The following is a 7,500-nucleotide window of genomic DNA, read 5'->3' as shown; positions in this document are numbered from 1 at the left end:
TTTGGGAGTGAGATTATGAATGATTGATAAGATAAGTGTAATCTTGAATCATTAATAAGCTTGTTAGTGTAATCTTTCTGAATTATAAGTAATTTATGTATATCAGGCTGGCAATCACACACACACACTGCTTCCGCTCAGTAAACAGCCTCTCTCTCTCTCTCTCTCTCTCTCTCTCTCTCTCAGGAATAAAACAAACAAAAACTTGAAATAGTGTAATCTTTATTTATATTTCACTTCTTGGCAATAAATGTACATTTTATTCACAGATACACACCCTGTCCACCTGTCTGCCTGCCACACACTACTGCAGAGGAAGAGGAGGAGGAGAAAGAGTAGTAGTAGTAGTATTGGTGAGGCGCTGTGGGGAGTAACTGTGGGTATGCCAACATACTGTGGGGGGACATACTGTGGGTCTGTAGGCTGAGGTGAGAGAGAGAGAGAGAGAGAGAGAGAGAGAGAGAGAGAGAGAGAGAGAGAGAGAGAGAGAGAGAGAGAGAGAGAGAGAGCATGCAAGTAGATCTACTGCTATTACTACTAATAATAATAATTCTACTACTACTCCTATGATTCTTCTTATTATTCTTCTTCCTCCTCCTCTTCCTTCTCTTTTCTTCTTTCCTCCATGTAATCATTCTTCTCTTCTTGCTTCTTTTAATCCTTTTATCTCTTCTCTTCCTTCTTTTCTTCTTGTAATCCTTTTTCTCTTCTCTTCTCCCTTTTCTTCCCCTTTGTAATCCTCCTCCTCCTCTCACCACCAATACTGCCATTACGTGTACAAATAAACCCTAATTAATAAAAATATACATCCACGCACGTCCTTCCAAGCCTGCACAAGCTTGAAAAACATTTAGCTGCAACTCAAACACAATACAAGAGCTTATAGGAGAACTGAACGCCTCTTGAAAGAATGCAATACCTTATAACAAGATTGAATACCCTTCTAGTGGGATCCAAGGGCTTATATTAGGATCGAGTACTTTTTAAGGGGATTGGAGTTTATAAGAGGTGTTAATTAAGCAGAATAGGAAGTTAAATAAATTATATACATACTACTACTGCTGGTATGAACTTAAACCTACTACTACTATTACTACTAGCACCACCTTCGCCAATAACTGATGATGATGATGGTGTTGATACTACTACTATTATCACCAATACTACTACTACTAATGGTGTTACTACTACAACTACTACTAATGATGGTGTTGGTGTGGTATATCATTTTGTTCCCCCCGCTGGTGTCTTGTTTGCCGTGTTCATGTTACACAAAGCAAAGTTAGACAAACCACAAGGAAACTAATGATTATATAACAAAATAAAACCTTTACTGTTAATTTGTCAAGGTTCATTTTGAGTGTTTCTTATTAATTAATCTTGGGTGATGGCAGATGGGATTAGCAGTGGTACAGTTAGGATCTGGCCAAATACAGGGTGTGTCGGAAGGAAATAATGCAAGGTCTAGTAGTGGTGTAGTTAGGATTTGGCTTAATACAGGGTGTGTCGAAAGGAAAGAACGTAAAATCTAGCGGTGGTGTAGTTAGGATCTGCCCTAATACAAGGTGTGTCAGAAGGAAACAATGTAAGATCTTGTAGTGAAGTTCAGTTAGGATCTAGTCAAATACAGGGTGTGTCAGAAGGAAAGAATGTAAGATCTAGCGGTGGTGTAGTTAGGATCTGGCTTAATACAGGGTGTGTCAGAAGGAAAGAACGTAAAATCTAGCGGTGGTGTAGTTAGGATCTGGCTTAATACAGGGAGTGTCGAAAGAATGTAAGATCTTGTAGTGAAGTTCAGTTAGGATCTGGTCAAATACAGGGTGTGTTAGAAGGAAAGAATGCAAGATCCAGCGGTGGTGTAGTTAGGATCTGGCTTAATACAGGGTGTGTCAGAAGGAAAGAATGCAAAATCTAGCGGTGTAGTTAGGATCTGGCTTAATACAGGGTGTGTCAGAAGGAAAGAATGCAAGGTCTAGTAGTGGTAGTTAGGATCTGGCTTAATACAGGGTGTGTCAGAAGGAAAGAACGTAAAATCAAGCGGTGGTGTAGTTAGGATCTGGCTTAATACAGGGTGTGTCGAAAGGAAAGAATGTAATATCTTGTAGTGAAGTTCAGTTATGATCTGTCCTAGTACAGGGTGTGTCAAAAGGAAAGAATGTAAAATCCAGCGGTGGTGTAGTTTGGATCTGGCTTAATACAGAGTGTATCGTAGGAGGATGCAGTAGACACCTGCCGAAACGATAATTACTCTCAGTGAGGTGTGCAGCACTGTTCAGGGGGTGCTGTGAACTTATCATTAGAGCCAGCTGTGACCTCACTGAACGTTTCCCTTTGTGTCTCACAACACAAGGGGGCAGTCACAGCCTGCCCTCTAAACACAACTCTCTTCCTCCACACAAAACTACAAGCACCTAATAACACACACACCCTTCACTCAAAAATTTTAAAATCATCATGGCGACTCCTACACCAGCCTCGGAGTCCCCATCTGGGGAGGGGACCATAAATATAATCAATGTCCCCAGGTCGGACTGCCTTTCTGTCGACGACCCTTAGTGTCTTGACACCCCCCTCAACTTTTTCTTCATTAACTTCTGCAACATTCGCGGTCTAAGATCTAATTTTCAATCTGTAGAACACCACCTCTCCTCTTCTAAACCTCATCTTCTTTCCTCACTGAAACTCAGGTGTCTGAGGCAACTGACAGTAGCCCCTTTTCTGTTCCCTCCTACTTTCTCTATCCTCATTTTCGATCCAAAGCTGGATGCTGCGTTTATGTGCGCAATGACTTAACCTGCTCTCGTGCCCACGCTCTTGAATCTTCCGAGTTTTCCGCCATCTGGCTACGACTACAGTCATTCTCATACTAAATTTATCTGTGCTGTATACCTCTCTCCTAACTCCTCTGACTATAAGAAATTCTTTGACTACTTAACTTCCAAAGTGGAGCACATTCTGACCCTCTTCCCTTTTGCAGAGATCTCCATTCTTGGAGACTTCAATGTTCACCACCAGCTTTGGCTTTCCTCTCCCTTCACTGACCATCCTGGTGAACTAGCCTACAACTTTGCTATCCTCCACGACCTAGAGCAATTGGTGCAACACCCTACTCGTATTCCTGACCGTCTTAGAGATACGCCCAACATTCTTGACCTTTTCCTGACCTCTAATCCTTCTGCTTATGCTGTCACCCTTTCTTCTCCGTTGGGCTCCTCCGATCACAATCTCATATCTGTATCTTGTCCTATCGCTCCAATCCCTCCTCAGGATCCCCCTAAGCCAAGGTGCCTCCAATACCTCCTCAGGTCCCCCCAAGACACTTATTCATCAATTTTTGACCACTGCTTGGACCCTTTTATGGGACTGACATTTCAGTGGCCATTTTTTTATTGGATTTTTGTTGCCCTTGGCCAGTGTCACTCCTACATAAAAAAAAAATAAATAAAATAAAAAGGAAATATTGCAAGATCTAGTAGTGAAGTATAATTATGATCTGGCTTAATACAGGGTGTGTCAGAAGGAAAGAACTTAAGATCTGGCAGTGTAGTTATGATCTGGCTTAATACAGGGTGTGTCAGAAGGAAAGAACGTAAGATCTGGCAGAGTAGTTATGATCTGGCTTAATACAGGGTGTGTCAGAAGGAAAGAACGTAAGATCTGGCAGTGTAGTTATGATCTGGCTTAATACAGGGTGTGTCAGAAGGAAAGAACGTAAGGTCCAGCGGTGGTGTAGTTTGGATACAGGGTGTGTCAGAAGGAAACTAAGACCTACTAGTGAAGTTCTGTTCGAATCTGATCAAATACAGGGTGTATCAAAAGGAAACATTGCAAGATCTAGTAGTGAAATGTAGTTAGGATCTGGCTTAATACAGGATGTGTCAAAAAGAATAAGACACACTCTCTCTCTCTCTCTCTCTCTCTCTCTCTCTCTCTCTCTCTCTCTCTCTCTCTCTCTCTGTTCTCCCTTTGCTTCTACAGTTCATTTATTTAGTTATTTATTCCCAGGATGAATTTACACCGCTCCATTTTTTTTTCCTTTTTTTTTCCCTTATCTGTCTATCTGCCTGTCTCTCTTTCGTATCCCTATTCCTTGCTTCACTGTGTATGGCTGCATTTTCTTTTCCCTCATCGCTTTCCTCTCTCCATAATTGCCTGTGGTCTCGTCCGTCTCCCTGTCTTCTACCATGACTATTTTCACGGTAACTGCTTTTTCCTCATCGCTTTTCCCTCATCGCTCATCGCTTTTCCCTCATCGCTTTCCTCTCTCCATAATTGCCTGTGGTCTCGTCCGTCTTCCTGTCTTCTACCAAGTCTATTTTCACGGTAACTGCTCCATCCCACTTCCTTTTCATTCATCCTCCTTTTTCCACTCTTTCTAAATAAATGTGCGTGTTCTTCTTCCCAATTTGCTATCTTCTTCCTGATAATTTACTGTGCTGCCTTCTTAGTGTCTTCATACCTACCCCAGGCCCCTTTAAACTCCGTCAGCCATTTTTAAATCCCCACTGCTCCAGCTTGCCAAATGTAAATAGGCTAATTTTAACGTAACTAGTCATCCTGTCAATATTCTGCCCCGTGTTAAATATTTTTAATACCTTCTTTTACTTGTGGTGTTAATATAGTGATAGTTGCAGTTGTAGTTTAGCGGAAAAATGGAAAAATGCTTACCTCTGTTAAATGGAGTTTCTCTCTACGCCATGACAGCTGATGCAAGGAGGAAGACGAAGCGCCAACGAGCCTATTACGTTTCATTTTCTCCTTCTTCTCCTTCATTGTCTTTATTTCTTCCTTTTCTTTGTTTTTTTGCTTTATTTTTTTGTTTTTGTCACTTTATATTTTCCTTCTTTTTCTCCCTTTTGTTCTTAATTGTTCTCCTCCTTTCTTTTCTCTCCCCTTCTTTCTTGTTCTCTCCCCCCTTCTTTCTTCCCAGCCATATCACCAACCTATTATTATCATTTTTTTTAATAGTACTTTAATTTCATATATTTTTTGCTTTCATTAAAAATTCTATACATCTGTTTCTCTTGTTTTGCCTATTCCTCCTTTATCGTCTATTCCTTCCTCCCATTCATTGTCTCACTATATGATTATCACTCACCTCTTATTCCTTTTCATTACTTTTGTTTCTCACTACATTTTATCTGTTCATTCCCATCTCTCTCTCTCTCTCTCTCTCTCTCTCTCTTTTGAAATTTTTTTTTTCTTTTATTTTTTCCCTTTAATTTCCAAGCCTAAATAAACATCACAGGCCTAATCTTTTTTTTTTTTTTCTCTTTGAAACTTTTTTTTTTTCTCCTAATTTTTTTTTTCCTTTAATTTTCAAGCCTAAATAAACAGCACAGGCCTAACCATCTACGTATATTAACCCTCAACAAACAAACACACACACACACACCAAATACAGCAAATTAACCAGCTTTTCAATTCCTTAAGAAAAAAAAAAAAAAAACAAGGACCAGAATTATATCTCCAATTTTCATCAATCTTTTTATTATCCAGTAGAAATTTTATACGCAACGGGTACAAGACAAGAGGGCTGAGGCACTGGGGGGGGGGCAGGAGGGGTGAGGGGTACAAGTAAGGAGGGGGGGCGGATCACACACTATACTAAATTACGGGAAAAAAAGGAAAAGAAAAAAAAAAAAAAAAAAAAGACACCTCTTATTTTCAAACATCTGGCTCTCTCTCGGCTGTTTTCCAAGGCCTACATAAATTATTAGTTGGGTTAGGTTAGGCTTTCAAGGGTGTTTTTCTTTGCTGGTGTGGGAGGAGGGGGGGTCTCTTCTCGTCACTGGAATGATAAAAGCGTTCTTGAAAGCCTTAGTCTCTCTCCTTACGTTTAAAGGTGTTGTGTCCTTAAACTATCGCTGGAATGATAAAAACATCCTTGAAAACATTAGTAAACTTCCCCTGCCGCCTGTTATACTGTTAAACTATCACTGGAATCATGAAAACACCCTTGAAAACCCCAATAACTTCCACTGCAGCCTGTTAAACTATCACTGGAATCATGAAAACACCCTTGAAAACCCCATTAACTTCCACTGCAGCCTGTTAAACTGTTAAACTATCACTGGAACCATGAAAACACCCTAGAGAACCCCAGTAACTTCTATTGCAGCCTGTTATATATATAAAAAAAAAAAAAAAAAAAATCCTTGCTAAGAAAAAAAAAAAAAAAATATATAGTCTGTTTAAAGTACAGAATCCTCATTAAACTAGAACTGGAATGAAGAAAACATCCTTGAAAATATCAGTAACTTCCACTGCAGCCTGTTAAACTGTCACTGGAACCTTGAAAACCCCAGTAACTTCCCCTGCAGCCTGTTAAACTGTTAAATTATCACTGGAACCATGAAAACACCCTAGAGAACCCCATTAACTTCCACTGCAGCCTGTTAAACTGTTAAATTATCACTGGAACTATGAAAACACCCTTGAAAACCCCAATAACTTCCCCTGCAGCCTGTTAAACTGTCACTGGAATCTTGAAAACACCCTTGAAAACCCCAATAACTTCCACTGCAGCCTGTTAAACTGTTAAACTATCACTGGAACCTTGAAAACACCCTTGAAAACCCCAATAACTTCCACTGCAGCCTGTTAAACTGTTAAACTATCACTGGAACCTTGAAAACACCCTTGAAAACCCCAATAACTTCCACTGCAGCCCATTCAGACAAGCCGAGAGAAAAAACAGGAAAACTTTTGAAAATATAGAGATCTTTAGACAGTAGTTAACATTACAGTAGTTAATGATAATGTCCAGCTGAGATCCACAATTACTCTGGGTATCGTTAGGCGGTCAGACAGGGTTCCCAAATGCTCAAGTATCTGCCTCGTTTGATCGTTTACTCTGCCACAAGTTATTTAATTAATGTTGGTGGAAAAATTACGGTGAAAAAACAAAATGAGATAAAATACAATGCAAAAATATAAAAAATGTGGTTTTAGTTTTTTTTTTTTTTTGTTTCTTTGTAGCTGCTCTTGATTTTTTGTTTGTTTGTTTGTTTGTCAGTCTGTTTGTTTTCTTAATAGGCCAGTCAGTTTGTGGATTCGTTTTGTGGGTTTTTGTTTGTTTGTTTGTGTCAGTCAGTCAGCCAATCAGTCACTCAGTTAAAACATTGACTGACACATTTAAAGGACACTTCACAGCATTTGTATGTATCTGACTGACTGACTGACTGACTGACTGACTGACTGACTGACTGACACACACACACACACACACAGCCCTCAGTCAAAAGATATACAAAACACATTAATATTAACTGACTGACTGAGTATTTTTCCCTCTCCTTAAAAAAAAAGAATAAAAATAAATAAATAAATAAATAAATAAATAAATAACAATAATAATAATAATGACATTCCTTCCTTATTTATTTATTTTTTGTATATTTTTCTACTTAAGCATTTGAAAACCCCGGCTGGTGTTCAAATTACAACAAAAACACCCTTGGAAGTAACGGCTACAGGGTGTGTCAGAAAGTGTGTGGC

General features: G+C 39.4%; 1 protein-coding gene across 1 annotated transcript in view; it reads right to left on the bottom strand.

Moving 5' to 3' along the window:
- Nucleotides 1-5,473: 5,473 nt before the first annotated feature.
- LOC135096464 (lethal(2) giant larvae protein homolog 1-like) overlaps nucleotides 5,474-7,500 on the bottom strand; it is a 37,389-nt gene continuing 35,362 nt past the window's right edge. Inside the window, 1 exon segment of the mRNA XM_063997966.1 lies at nucleotides 5,474-7,500. This exon segment is cut by the window's right edge and continues 1,454 nt beyond it. The gene's annotated coding sequence lies outside the window, so the exon portion shown is untranslated.

The sequence above is a fragment of the Scylla paramamosain genome, unplaced genomic scaffold (genome assembly GCF_035594125.1).
Source record: "Scylla paramamosain isolate STU-SP2022 unplaced genomic scaffold, ASM3559412v1 Contig4, whole genome shotgun sequence".
Classification (NCBI taxonomy): Eukaryota; Metazoa; Arthropoda; class Malacostraca; order Decapoda; family Portunidae; genus Scylla; species Scylla paramamosain.
The sequence above is the reverse complement of the archived record's forward strand: the minus strand, read 5'-3'. Positions and strand labels throughout refer to the sequence as shown.